Source organism: Thermobia domestica, chromosome 8 (assembly GCF_964235325.1).
Source record: "Thermobia domestica chromosome 8, izTheDome1.hap1.1, whole genome shotgun sequence".
Lineage (NCBI taxonomy): Eukaryota > Metazoa > Arthropoda > Insecta > Zygentoma > Lepismatidae > Thermobia > Thermobia domestica.
In genome coordinates, this window is record NC_137461.1 from 289,218,276 (window position 1) to 289,233,331 (window position 15,056).

The following is a 15,056-nucleotide window of genomic DNA, read 5'->3' on the forward strand; positions in this document are numbered from 1 at the left end:
GGTTCTACGCTGTTATTGCTATAGTTTTAAGTCTTAAAATTTGGATAACCCTGAGCACCCATGTCTCGTATATACGTATGAAATATTACGTTACCTGCCACCTTTCCCTTGGAACTAGTTATAGAATTATTTGGAGACGTTACATGATTTAATGTACCAAGAGAGCTCAAGAAATTTTGCAAAATATGCCGTAACTTATTTATGATTAGCACTAGGACTATAAAATTTTTTGTGCATGTACTTGTTTCCTTTATTTTGAAGATGTATAACGAACTCTCTTCCTCTATTTACAGATACGCCAACAATGGAGAAGGAAGTAGACAGCCACACTCCCCAACGATCAGTCAATGAATTACGGTACAAGACCGGCGATCACAGCACTATCCGCGCAAATCCGCAACAATTTTTATCGAGGTAGTTGGTGAGTACTTCAAATTATATGCCCACAGCCAAACTTCCTCTATAAAAATTGTTGCGTGAGTACCGTAGGATTCTCAAACATGTATCTTTGGATAGCACACATTAGTTTCTAAGTGAAGTCTAGACCCGACTACGGTGGGTCCCATAGTTTTGGATCTGTGGACCTTTAAAGTTCATTTTTCTCATGTTATCGGCAGCCTATAGCTCCGAAAGAAATCATTTGTGCAGCCAGGTTGGTCTATACTTTTTATTTTATTTTGGTGTCAGGAATCACCTCCCAAACGTTGTCGGTGTTGTTTTGAAACACCCTCTATATTCTTATATATATATAAATGTAGCTAGAATGGAAAAAAAAGTAGAGATGCTTTCAAAGTCTTGACTGGAAGACCAATCGGAAAACTACCATTAGGAAGACCTAGGCGCAGATAGGAGGACAATATTAAGATGGATCTCGCAGAGATAGGAATACAAAGTAGAAACTGGATCCAGTTGGCTAAGGATAGAAGTCAGTGGAGAGCTTTTGTGAACACGGTATTGAACCTCCGGGTTCCATAGGCCATAGAGTTAGTTAGTTACTTAGTTATATAAATGCTACTGTCATAGCTTGTGCTTTCTCTTTTCCTGCTCCAAGTAGCTTTCAACTATTCGTCTAACACACATTAAATCTGCATTTTAAGGAACTAAAATAGTACGGTTTAAATCATAGAATTTTTACCTTGTAGGTGCAAACTTAAAATGTTTCCCAAAACATTCAGCAATTCTACATAATTCCATTGATGGCAAATGCTTTCCATCAAAGCAGAATAGAAACAGTTTATTTGTCACGCATCAGCACTGAAAAACTCGTTTCAAATATACTTATATACATATATTGGTAAGTATATAAAGTAACGAAGCAAGATTACTATTGATTTTAATTGTAAAATTTTGTGAAAACAGGAAATTTTAATTGTAAAATTTTGTTTTCTCGTACGATTCAGATCTTCCCACCCTGCCTCCACTCCACTGTCCAAAGTACAGTTAAAAAACATTCAATTCAGAGCATAGTTTTTCAATTCTTTTTAGTTTTAGCACACTGACTCTAGAAATTAAAATCCAATGGCACAACTTTAAATATTTATTTATTTTTAACGCACCAAGGCCACGCTTCTTTGTATATCGTAACGAAACATTACCTAACTGAACTGTACCTGCCTGACTATCGAATAATACAAAAACAGTTGTTGCCGATTGGAAAGGTATCAATCAACTCTTCTATGAAGCGCCCGGCACATCGTTTTAGAGTGACAGAATGTAGTTAACTATGGTTATGAATGAATGAATGATAGTACTGAATATACTATGGCTATTCAGTAAGAAATTAAGCAGCATAGTGATTAATATATAGAGACGGTAAGCCGGAGACCAGGCTCGATTCTCAGTCCAGCTGTGTACTTTTTCACTCTTTTGCACATCGTTCCAAGAGCTTGTTTCGTCAAGAGAAATGGATGTTGTACTTAAAAAAATGCTGAATACCCATCGTAGTCCTAAATGTATAGATACGAATAGGCCTATACTGTTAATTTACAAATTTTCACAACGCACAATACCACTCTCAAAATGACTAAATTTTAGCGCGAAAGAAGCCGCTATGTGCCTATTATGCGGATCAATATGACGTTACGAACGCCTGGTCTAACCCGTAGCAAGGAGGTCGACATAAAATTACATTTAAAAATTTATTTCTTGCGCATGATTTCTAAGTACTACATCACTAACTTCAAAACTGGAACATTCTTCATACACGATCAGGACCTTAATGTCATATTAATAATTAAATAAGTACATTTTTTCTGATAAAATAGTCTCCTGATTTTTGAAAACCCGTATTATATTGGCGTTCACTTGAAAGCATAACAGGAAAGTAAAGGAAAATAGAACAGACATTTGGACGCCGAGGTGCAGGAACAGACGCTTTTGAAATTACTCTCATGCAGTAAACTTACTAGAGTGGACTGTTCACGTATGCATACTGTATTCAGTCTTTCTCTTATTAAAAATTACAAAATAATGTGGGTAGTGCATGTGCCTTTGGATATGAATCCCGGGTTCGATTCCTGGTAGGACAGCACTGAACGCATTACGATGGTTCAAATTCCGCCTTAAGCAAAACTGTTGCTTTTATATAGCGTCAGTGATGAAAAGTAACGCCGAGCTTCAACGAATACACAAACAATACATGTTAATAAGTTTACACTGTTTATTTCCAACTAACTACTTTAGTTAAGGACATATCACTTACGCAAATATATTTACAGGTCAGTTGTTTAGTAACTTCCTTACACGCTGAGTTTTTCCATATGAGGCAACAATTTCAGCTTCAAAATTTTCAAAACATGGCTTCCAGATTCTGGACTGGCAGGTATCTTAATGATTTACGAGAAAAACCTTATTTAATTCTAATTTTAGACAACTCTTCTCATAGTGATTACATTTGAGGCTACAATAATTTCTACCACACATAAAACCATACCTCAATACGCCAAATAAACAGATAAATTATTAACAACTAAAAGAGTACTATAGCAGGGTGCGGGACAGCATCCGTAATCCGATCATAGGTATATCAGGTTTCCACGGGTTTTCCTAAACAATTTTAAATGACAAAGAGATTTATCTATTTTCCTGATAAACGTTTGTTTAATTTTTCCACTTTTTCCGTATCACCAATAGTTTACTTATATACCTAAAGGTTAGACCTAACTTCTTATAAAATAGACAGGCCTTACAAACATTCATGACCAAGTATATATTTAATCGATCTAACGATACGGAATTAGACGTGGACATACACACGGTATTAAGACTATCAGCTGCTGAGAAGTTTCGTGGTCTTACTGCAAAGAATGACATTAGAACCTGATAAAATTTATATGAAACATGCGAGAAGGTATATTCTTTGAAACTAAAAACAGGTATATATCTGTTGAATTTATGTGGAGCATATACTCAATAAGTCGGTTAATTACGATATTAACACCATCAACCGTTGAGAAATTTCATGATTTAGCTCTGATATCAGATACTAATGAAAATTTTATATGAACACCACGAGAACATACTTTTTCAAACAAAAAATAAATCAACAAAACTAGTGCACCCATATCGAAATTATGCGTCACACATATATCATTGAAGGTCATGGAAGATGAACAATGGTAATCCTCATTCTAAAACCAAGGGAGTTGGATTTTAGAAAAAAACATTAACTTTCATGTAAGCTGGATTGTAGAAAGAGTTTAAGTTTGAAACAATAGCATATTCACCAATTTAGCTCACATTAAGTGTTACAGTTTTCTGCTGCCACCAACTCACTAGTTTTCAAAGTGAGGGTTAGTATCCCCTCCCCCACTTCCCCATATCCTTTAAATTATGGTATAAACATCGTCAACTGTTGAGAAGTTTCGAATATTATTATCAAATTTATGTGGAACCACCATCGAAGAATAATCTTTCAAACAAATACAAATAATAATATTTATTATTATGAAATCAGTGAACTTACGAGTAAACATAGACAACATCTATCTATCTATATGTAGACTGAATATAAAATCCGTGCTAAGTGCCGAAATATTGAGTAAACAAGCCCAGATTTTACTTCACAACTGATGAGACATATTCCCACGCGGATTCTTCCGGTGATTATTTGAACTATTTCCACAGTCAATACTAGACAGCTAGTTTTTTACTGAGTAGTATTAGCCACATAGGCCACATTTTGACATTAAATCAAACTACTCCACTTTTGGCACGTACACACGTATTTTATATTCAGTCAGTCAGTCTCTCTCTCTCTCGCGCTACATACAGAGTTGACTATTTATCTTGATACACCCTTGTAACTTTCAACTAATACATATAAAACGCTGAAATTTCGTACCATGCAAATATCTACAGAGGCACATTGCTTGACATACTCTGTGATACAACAAAGTTAACAATGTTTGCAGCTCAACATAGTCATTTTGTTTAAAACGGCACTACTTAGGTTATCACATATTTCTAATCTACTTTTAAAACAGAAATCTATAATACCACACTTGTTATGCAAAACTGCAAACTAAGGATGTCACAGTACGACAAATTTCGAAAAACAACCAAATTTTATTAGAGTTCTATAACAGTGACAACGCAAGTGAGACGGAGGAGAAGGTAATGCACATCCGTAGTATTTTAGTGTCAAGTACTATGGTAATCACATGATGCATTTCGAACAAGTAAAAACGAAGCTACAAAAAACTGAAAATTTGATTTTTTAAAAAAATCACGTAAAAAAAAGTTTCGATAAGTACCAGATCCAAAGATATAGACCGTTTTTAACAGGCATAAAGATCATAATGCCGTTTACCGACTTTGATGTCTCAAACAGTTCCTGAGAAACGAAAACAGTGGTAAAAATTTGACATTTGCTTATAACGGAACATTTACGAGAACTTTTTAAATCAATTTTTGATTTCCCTCCCTTCTATAACATTATACCAATACCTTTGGGCCCTATAGCAGACATGCCGCGATCTACGATGTGATCGCAGAAAATTTGCCGCGCCTGTACACAAAAATTGCCAGAGGAAAACAAACATAACCAACAGAAAAGTGTACAAAAACATGCCTGCTATGTGTAAATGTCTTAAATGCACGGACGACTCGCATAATTTTTAAGGTCGCGTAAAGCGTATTTTTAACAATCACAAGCTCATAGCAGAAAGACTAAGAAAGTTCTGCCATCAGGCCTTTGGGTAATTACACATTAAGCAGTGTTGAAAATTTTACCAGTGTTCACCGTATTTCCAGAACCGTGTGAAATATCATATTTCTGTAAATGGGATTATGATCTTCAGATTATTGAAAGCCATCTAATGCAATGAGATATATCTAAACAGTTTCTCAAAATAGAGGCTTCAGAAAAAAAAAAATATAATTTTCAATCCCTTGTATCTTTGTTCCTATTCATTGCAAATCCACCATATTATCACTATAATATTAGACACTCAGTACTTTGAATGTGCATCACCCGTCTGTCTCACTTCTATTATTACTGCCGTAGACGTCACCAAAATTTGGATTTGTGATAGTGTATCGTCCTTGATTTGCAACACTGAATAACAAATTTAAATTGTAAGTTTTAGTTTAACATGTAGATTTGAAACATGTAATAATCTGACATAGAGCTACTTGAAAAGTACAATTTTATTTCGGATTGGCAACAGTTAATTTTGTGGTATCACAGGGTCTAACAATATCCCACTTCTGATATTTGCATGGGATGGCATTTAGTATCTCCCGCAACTCGTTTCATGGTTCCAGAACAGAGTACCTTGGTTTTGTCTAAATTGTGATAAAGGTACAAAGGCCCTGAGGGTTTCTAACTCCCTTCGCTAGCTGTCCCTAGCTCAGCTATATTTTGTAAAGTAAGTAACACACTGTAAATCTTATATGTGCAAGATTAGTGGAGATACTAAATATCAGCCTTTGCATGACAAAACTTCAGTGTCTTTTGTCTATTAGTTTAAAAGTTACAATGTGGATCAGCTATCTTGATATGCCCTTGTAATTTTATGTGATAGTTTAAGAAATAAGAAATGAAATGAAATACGGCTACGCTAAAGATGAAGATAATGAGAAATGAATAAATTTTTGAATTAGGAAAGTGGGAGGAAACGAGAGAACCCCTAGACCCCCCACACGGCATTTGTCCACCACAAAGTTTACTTGGCGCGAGCTATGATCGAGCCAAGGACCCCATGCACCAGAGGTGAGCGCTCTACCACTGATCCACCGCGGACCCTTAAGATATAAATGTCCCATGAGAAAATTCAAATTCTTAATTCCTTGTAACTTTCTTTTATTTGTTCGAAATACGTCAAATGATAATCGCAGTAATTGACATTAAGATACTGTGGATGTGTATTTCCCCTGTCTCTTGCATTATTACTGTTGTAAAACACCTCAAAATTCCGTTTGTGACAGTGTAGCGTCCTTGGATTCTAACACTACAGGACAAGTGTGGCAATGTATGTTCTACTTTTGCATGTAGATTTGAAATACGTAATATCTTGACGTAGAGCCATTTGAAATATACAACTTTATGTTGGACTGGCAACACTGTTAACCTTGTACTATCGTTGAGCCTGCCAAACAATGCTCCCTGGCGATATTTTCATGATACATCATTTTTGTCCGCTAATTTAAAAGTTGCAAGGGCGTATCAAGATGAATGGCTTACCCTGTATATAACTGAATTGAGTAACTACTCCTTTTGTTGAAGTTAGTAAAAAAGACGTATGTATCTCGGCTCAGAGATGCCACACACTGTTTATATTAGGGATTCAAGATGCTGTACAACTGACTTCAGAGTTAAGAACCTAACTACAAAATACATATATTCAAGCTGTATTTGAAATATGAACCAAACAGACACTATATTACCATAGTCTAGCGTTTTCGTCAGGTTACAAAGTCGAACGGATTGATCACTGGTATCTGATGAGTTTCTTTTGTGTTAATTATTGTGCTTTTAAACAGTCTGGAATAACACGTACTTTATTTGTAGATTTGGCATTCAAATAGCAAACCACAGTAAATAAATGGTAGCGCTTATCTGGGTAGATATAGTATATGAAACTCGAAAAATGTTCCGTACCTTAGGTGCACGACTATCAGATTACGGTGACATTATAAGTGGTCACCAAGAATCGTGAGAACAATTGGGAAACTACATGGATGCAAACAACTAATTCCATTCATGGAAACTAGCATTAATGACATGAAGAACCCATATGTTTACTATCACCTACAAGACACGAGTGTCACATGCTGGCTGGTAGATTTTATACCTTCTAGAGCCGATGTGCCTCAGCTCTAGTCTTCTACACATAGTCAATAACCCTGGTTGTTGAGATTGGGCAAAATGCGGTATTGTTTTCACAGCACTGTTTATTGTTAGAATATGCCCGAAGTTGCATTGGCTTATTACTGTTTACTTTACGATCACCTGTACCCCAAGGAGCAGTCTTTCTATAGCTAATAGCGTTAACTGCTGCTTTATTTTGAAAATTGAATGGGTTAATTTTGAATTCGGGGGGCTAAAACTACAGTGGATAAAAAACAGAATGTTTACAGGAGAAACGAGTTATTGATACGGAACGGTAATTAATGTGTGAGCGATCTGTAAAGTGAACATAACACAAATGCAGTGTGTGTGTGTGTGTGTGTGTAATGCAGGAACATGAAATATTACTGGGGGAGAGCCAAAACTAGACTGAGTTCATTTTGAGTTTAACGTCCCGCTCAGCAGTGAGGTTATATGAGGCGTGGACCTACTGATATTAAAAAACAAACAAAACAAAACAAAACATTAGGTAATCTATACAAACCATAGAGTACAAAGCTATAACCCCGCCATATAGGTTAGTATCAAAGTTCGTTCCTTTCTGTAGCAAAGTTTAATATTTAATTCACGTAGTATTGCCAAGCAGGCGTTAGCGAGTGAAGGTGGGTTAGAGCCCAGCAGGGTACGTTGTTTTCTGTCTTGGGGACCTGTGTTCTAGAGCCGTGCAAATAACCTAACTAACCGAAATTAGGCTATATTTAGCCAAAAAAAAAAAGTATCAAATTTTAGAAAGAAATCTGTCATGAGAAGCAAATTCAAACAATGAAATTAATTTCTCGTCTTATGTTCCACGCTTTTGAATGATTACAAAATGGTGAAATTAGAATGTGTAAGAAAATGCAAGAAGCCTGATAAAACTCAGACACGATGTTGTCCACCAACTCGCGTGGCTGGGATTGAACCAGGGACCCTTGTACAGAAATGAGAGTTCTACTATTCAGCCACGCTACCCTGCTCCTTCATTTTGTTTTACGCCTTTATCCAGTACCGGGACCATTCACGAGTAGTTGACAGATATCTATCATGTAAGATTATCCTGTTTAACGGGGACTTTTTTTTTTTTTTTTTTTGAGAGCACGATTATAGCCTATAGATTGTTATTCCTTACCAAAATTAGATCTTATAGTAACTTGTGTTAAATCAAGGAGTTCGACCCCAATGTGCTTACGCGCCGCTTAAAGAATGACTATTATATTGTTTATTACTATACAAGGAAGCCATACCACATTCTGTTGCTCTCTACTTTAAAGTGAGAACACAACTAGAATTTCTCAAAAATAGATGTTATGACCTTAAGCGAGTTCACTTTTAGTACAAGGGAAATAATAATTATTTCATATTTAATGCAGATTTTTTTGAAGTTCAAGCCGTAACAGCAGATACCTACTTTATTTGCATTTGTTTAACATAATTTCATAGTTTTTGAATACACTTTTCACATATGAATAATTTTTAAAAATGACTCAATAAGAACTAAATATGTGCTTTAAGATATTTATCACTCATTTATTCATCCGGATCAGCTTAATTATTGTGGTTTTAGACAATCTGCAATAACGCACAATATATTATCTTTTTGTAATGACACTTCACAATGAAATCGAAATTCACAGCAATTAAACGGTAACGCTTTACTACGTACGTCTAGTAAATAGAACTCGCAAAATACCTTATAGCTTACTTGCACGGGAACATACAAAGAGTTTTTAATACTACCTCCTACCTTCTTATGTTTACAATTACTGAGAAATTTGTAATGAGTAACCGAACAGAAAATGGTTGAAAACAAGTCTCATGTACTGTATGCATATTTATACGTAACCCTTGATCTCCAGAGAAGACTAATTTACTTTCATTTGAGACGCCAAATCATAGACTACTTAAGGAAATGCAGCATCTCTAACACTTTAATTTGCAATAATAGTTAGTAACACACCGATACTTCGATATATGTAAATTTCTTCACCTAAAACAAAAACAAAAGAATATGGAATTGATTATCAAAATTGGGGATTGTTAATGGCAGAAAGAGTCTACAAAAAACAATCTATTTTCACATTATATTGTAACATAAATACACAATACCTCCTCGTATAGCGTCAAATACGTATGAACATTAACTAAGCAACAACTGATGTAATTTGGGCCGTTTTCTACCATGAGTTTACACAATAAACACAACATCGCTCATTCTACTCCCAAGCCAGAAAACTATACTGTGATATGAAAACGTCTGTTAATGCCAGACTCAGTACACCTATAATATAGTTCCTTGAACTACCTTGAAAATTACCAGTAACGGAAATATGTGTTACAATCCAATATTATTTTCCTACTAAACTAAGGATAAGAACCTTTGTTAATATAATAACACAACATTATTCACTTTCTAGTACATAATGCAGTGTGTAATAACAGCTGTTCGAGGAATATCAATACGCGCCTAACAAGGTGCAGACTGCAAACATGTGCAAATAAATAAATATATTATAAACAAGCTGCATATAAAGGGCTCAGTGACTTCTTGGTTTTTTAGTATAAATTCTACGCTAATAATATATCCTTTAAGATACAAATAGCTTTATGATTTTTCACTTAATTCTTTTTCACAATACACAAGAGTTCAGTGGCGGACTACAACCTCGTCTAAACTCCAAAATAGACCTTGTTTATAAGTGAACTATGCAGTATATATTACAAACAATAGCATATGTGTCACAGTGTTTTGAAAATAATTTGGCCTTGTGGAAGAGAAATACATAATATAAATTTTTAAAAAATACCTAAAATTATAATTATTTTCAGCCTTATAAGTTTTCTCCAATCTTTTGACAAATCATAACGAAACCAAGCAGAACTACGCGAAGATCAGATATTTTTTCCTACAATTTTTGACAATTATTCCTAATCAAATATTAATTAAATTTAACTTTAATGTTAGGGAAGTGATTTTCTTTTCCCTGTCGCTCAATATAAATTCTAATTTTATCTAATATTGTAAACTGACGGTAGAATTTCAATACGTCAGCCTTTTGTAACGGCAAGTATGATTCCTTCGAATGACGTGTCAATCTATTTCAAAACATTACAGTTGAGTGCCTTCATGCAATGTTGAAATACTTACATCGAAGCTGCACAAAAATAAAACAGCATTTGCGTGGATTCAGTGCATACGCAGAATTTTATCAAAGGGGTTTCAAGCATTCGATTAGATATCCTTTCTGGAAACGCATGATTTTAGACTAAACTACGCGATACCTAAGTGCCAGAAGTCTTATAGAATGAATATGTCCATCCGTCTGTCTAGGTATCAGAGCAAAAATTTTAAGGGATTTCGAGAAGCGTTTCATTGCAATCGATTCAGTATATCTGTGACCCAGCGTAGCGTAGTCGCAAACGCTCTGGTCTTGGTTGAGAGCGGTCCCGGGTTCGATTCCCTATGGGGACACTCCCGGTAGAAAAGTGTTAAAGCTTTTTCAGTGCAGGCATCCTGAGTAGGGTTTTCCTCATTCACACCAGGCAAATGTCAGGTTGGTACCTAACATAGCTCCCAGGTTGCTTCCTTCCCCATTCCTCCCTTCCTTTCTCTTTCTCGGATAGGGGGCCGCGGTGGCTCAGTGGTAGAGCGTTCACTTCTGGTGCTTGGGGTTCCGGGTTCGATCCCAGCCCCCGCCAAGTGAACTTTGTCGTGGACAAACACCGTGTGCGCGGGTTTTCTCGGGGTTCTCCCGTTTCCTTCCACTTTCTCCATTCCACCATTTCATTCATTACTCATCATCACCGTCTCCTTTAGCCTAACCGGAATAACCGAGGGACGTCATCTTTCATACGTTACGGGCTAACGTAGTCAAAGATGCCGAAAGCCCAAAAATCTAAATCCTAATCCTGATTCAGCGTCCCAAGAATGGGTTCCACCTCTCGGTTAAACCTCTACTCAAACTGGAAGTGGTAGAAATTACTCATTTCCAGTTTCAACGTTCATCACTAGAGAGCGGATTTTAAGGTGCAGCACCTTTTCTAAAAATGTAGTTGTTAAACAACCAAAGTTCAAAATATGTATTTCCGGGCATAAAACGAACTGAAATGAAGGCACTTTGTTGCACCTTTTTCGTAAATGTTGCACATTTTTTGCTAAATTAATAAAATTTCCCCCTTTTAAACTTCTTTTAGCCTTCAGCACCTTTATCGTCCCTTTTATGTATTTTTTTTTAAAATTTGAACAGAACAATATGTTTCATTTTCAATCTGGTTTGCACATAATCCATAAATTTAGACACAATCTTGACGGATTTGCTAAGGACAATTTTGAACTGAATTTGCGAAACAATCCGGACATAGAAACCTTTCCAACGTCCTTTGGCGTGGGAGGCCCGGGTTCGATTCCCGGCGGGAGCTCATGTGGTTCGGATTCCACGTTAATCAGTAGGTCCACGTCTCATATAGCCTCGCTGCTGAACGGGACGTTAAACTCAAAATCAACTCATCAACCTTTCCAACGTCAACTGAACTTCCTGTCCATGTGCTTACAAGATATGCATCACTGGTTTCCATCGATGTCGAGCAATGTTTAAGGATCACCCAGTGGCGGCTAATGTTAGCGTTGCAGCGTTGCGCAACGACCAAAGTATTACAAGAAAAATATTATTATCAATAGTAGTAAAGAACAGAAAAAATACTTTTTAATATTCGCTTATATACACTTTAAATAACATATTTTTTACTTCTGTAACTGTCCGTTCCGTTAATCCGTTTTAAAAAGCGAAAAATAATCCGTCACAGAGTCTCTAATTTATATTGTGTTGCAGCGAGCATACAACGACCAGATTCCTTCAGCGCGGCAATTGGAGCAAATGTTAAGTCCCCTTTCCCCTATCTCAGAAGTTAAAGGGACTGGTCGTTGCAGTGCTTCTGCAACACAGCACGGTTTCCAGTGAACGAGAAGGTTTTTCACGCTAAATAAGATTTCTGAATTTTCTTTCACTAGCAATTAACAAATGGAATTTGTTTTTATGCATTCATATTTTTAAATTACGGGAGCACACTGAAGCAAATCAATATGATGACAATTAAAAAAAGTGATTGCAGAATTACAAAATAAGAAAGAAAATATCTAATAGAGGAGAAAACAAGTGAAAGTAGACCCGATTTACAAGTTAATTCTTAGCTTATATTGATAATGAAGGCTTCTTCCGCAGTAATTTGTGAATCAAATATTAATAAGTCAGTAGGTAGAATCGCTCCCCCCCCTCTGTGGATAGTATTTGAGTATAAACATATTTCTTTTATAAATAAGTATATTTTATACCCTTGATAATTACCACATAAAACTGTATGATGGGGAACGCCACATTGAATTTGGGACTAGTTAGCAATGCTCAGGGGCGTATCCACGAGGGAGTCCACCGGTCCGGACCTCCCAAAAATTTCGAAACTTGACTAACATTTGTAGACTTTCTTAACGAACTATACTTGTTTAACAGAGAAACGATTGATGTAGCCTAAATATTTTATTTTACACCTAATCATGTACTCTTTCTTTTCTTATAGAAATAATCGTTCTACCATTTCGTTTCTAAAAATATAGGTGACAGTAAGTAAGAATTACTTATCGTCTTTTCGGGAGCAGAATAAGACCGGTTCCATATTATATAGACGTATTGGACCTCCCTCAAATACTTTGGACCCCTCCCAGTTAACATTTCTGAGTGTAGAACTGGCAGTACTGTTTGTTTTGATGTTCTTTGATTTTTGGCTTCTGTTACATGCTGATCCTTAATCTGGCGGGTTTCGAGGTTTCCTTTCAGAACATATCACATTGGTAAGCGTTGCTTCGCCTCATATGGAAGTATATTGTGTTCACCGTGCATTGCGTAACAACCAAAACGGATTATTTGGAATGTAGTTTTTTTTTCTTTTACGCACATGTGTGTGTGTTGATGTATGAATATGTAACATTCGGAATTCATATACCAGTACCTCTTTTGTATCAGCTGTTTGTTTTTTAATTATTAGGTTTAATTTTTTGTGTGCTTTAATTCTGTAAATAACCTACAAATTCTGAATGAATTGTATACCATGACTTCTGTAAATAACTTACAAAGAACATTGACCAGCTTTCAACTGAGAAAAAAATTGCAATTCCCTAAAAGAGGGCGTAACCCTTTAACAGGGTGCTAGCCATCGGCTAGTTTGTAAAAAAATTGCAAGACAGACAAAATAAGCAAAGGGCAATTCAGGAGAGTGTTCGAAAAAAAATCCAGTTTAAATTTACAAAATATCTTATGGCAGTAGTGATGTTTGCACCAGATACATTTCCTCAATTTATTTTAAATTTTCCTGGATAAACTGTGAATAAAGTGTGTTCAATGTACATTTTTTTATAACACTAATCTCTGCTACGAACTCTCTTCAGTCAACGCTGAAGAGGAATTCGGATCACTGTGAGGGACTGAGTTTGCTAGAATTAATTGTTCGCAATAATCTAGAAAAAGATATTCAGTGAATCTACAAAGCTTCTGAAATTAATATTAACTGTACTTATGGCGTCAACAAAATACGAAAAGTTTTCTTCCACATGAGAAAGAATTGACACTTTCAAGGAATTGAATGTCCCAAGAAAGGTTATCGCCTTTGGTTATGCTTTCCATCGAAAAAGACCTGACAACAAGAATACCAGAGTTCAACCAGCATGTATTAGACACATTTGCTCCAATCAAACAGAGAATAATAAACTTACTAATTAATTAAGGTGATTAATCGGATAAAATGTTCTGCATTTTTTATTTTTTAAAACAGAATTTTATTTAATTTAACATGTCACATAGCATTTGCATCTAAAGTTATGCTGATTAGTCAATGAGTCAACTTTATATCTTCTGTCTCTTATCGTGGGCAGGTCATGTAGCTAGAATGGAAGAAAGTAGAAACGCTTTCAAAGTCTTGACTGGTAGACCCATAGGAAAACGACCATTAGGAAGACCTAGGCGCAGATGGGAGGACAATATTAAGAGGGATCTCGCAGAGATAGGAATACAAAGTAGAAACTGGATGCAATTAGCTAAGGATAGAAGTCAGTGGAGAGCTTTTGTGAACGCGGCACTGAACCTCCGGGTTCCATAGGCCATAGAGTTAGTTAGTTAGTTAGTCTCTTATCGTTCGTACTGCAACACCCGAAGCCACAATCCACCGGCCGCCACTGGGATCACCTGAACTCCAAGCAACAGAAATTAACATTCGAAACCATAGAAATGTTGTGCCTAATCAAGTATAACAAGTATCTGAAAATCCAGTAGTATGGAACGTTTCTCAAGCCACAATATTGTTAAATTAGTGTTTTTTTTAATACCGTGTTGGTTTTAACCACAATTTTATTACAAGAATGTTGAATGTTGTACAAGTTTATGAGAATAAATAAAACAATTTTGCAATTTATGTCAAATGTTTAAAGCCAAGTTTTTAACAATATTTGCTGGTGTCAGTGGCGGCGTGTCAGGGCCCCTAGAAAGTACGCTCACCAAGGCACCTTTTACACGTCATTTAGCCTATAATTTTAATGCGTTTTGAAAGTGTTTCTCGACAGCCTATAACTAATTCTAACAGTTTCACTAAATTAAACAATGAAGTAATCATTAAAATTAAATAATAAGGTAAATAATGAGTATGAACATGAATGTCAGGCTGATCTTTACGATTTTCCAAAGATTTT

General features: G+C 35.8%; 1 protein-coding gene across 10 annotated transcripts in view; it reads right to left on the reverse strand.

Annotated features, from left to right (window-relative positions):
* Positions 1-9,724, reverse strand: part of ctrip (E3 ubiquitin-protein ligase ctrip) — a 117,479-nt gene extending 107,755 nt beyond the window's left edge. For 5 of the 10 annotated variants that reach the window (XM_081769963.1, XM_081769964.1, XM_081769958.1 and 2 more), the window contains exon 1: positions 9,437-9,593. The gene's annotated coding sequence lies outside the window, so the exon portion shown is untranslated. Of the gene's footprint in view, positions 1-2,701; positions 2,826-9,074; positions 9,258-9,436; positions 9,594-9,705 lie in introns of those variants that run through there. The other 5 variants (XM_081769962.1, XM_081769960.1, XM_081769955.1 and 2 more) reach the window with 4 other exon arrangements.
* Between the last annotated feature and the right edge of the window lie 5,332 nt (positions 9,725-15,056).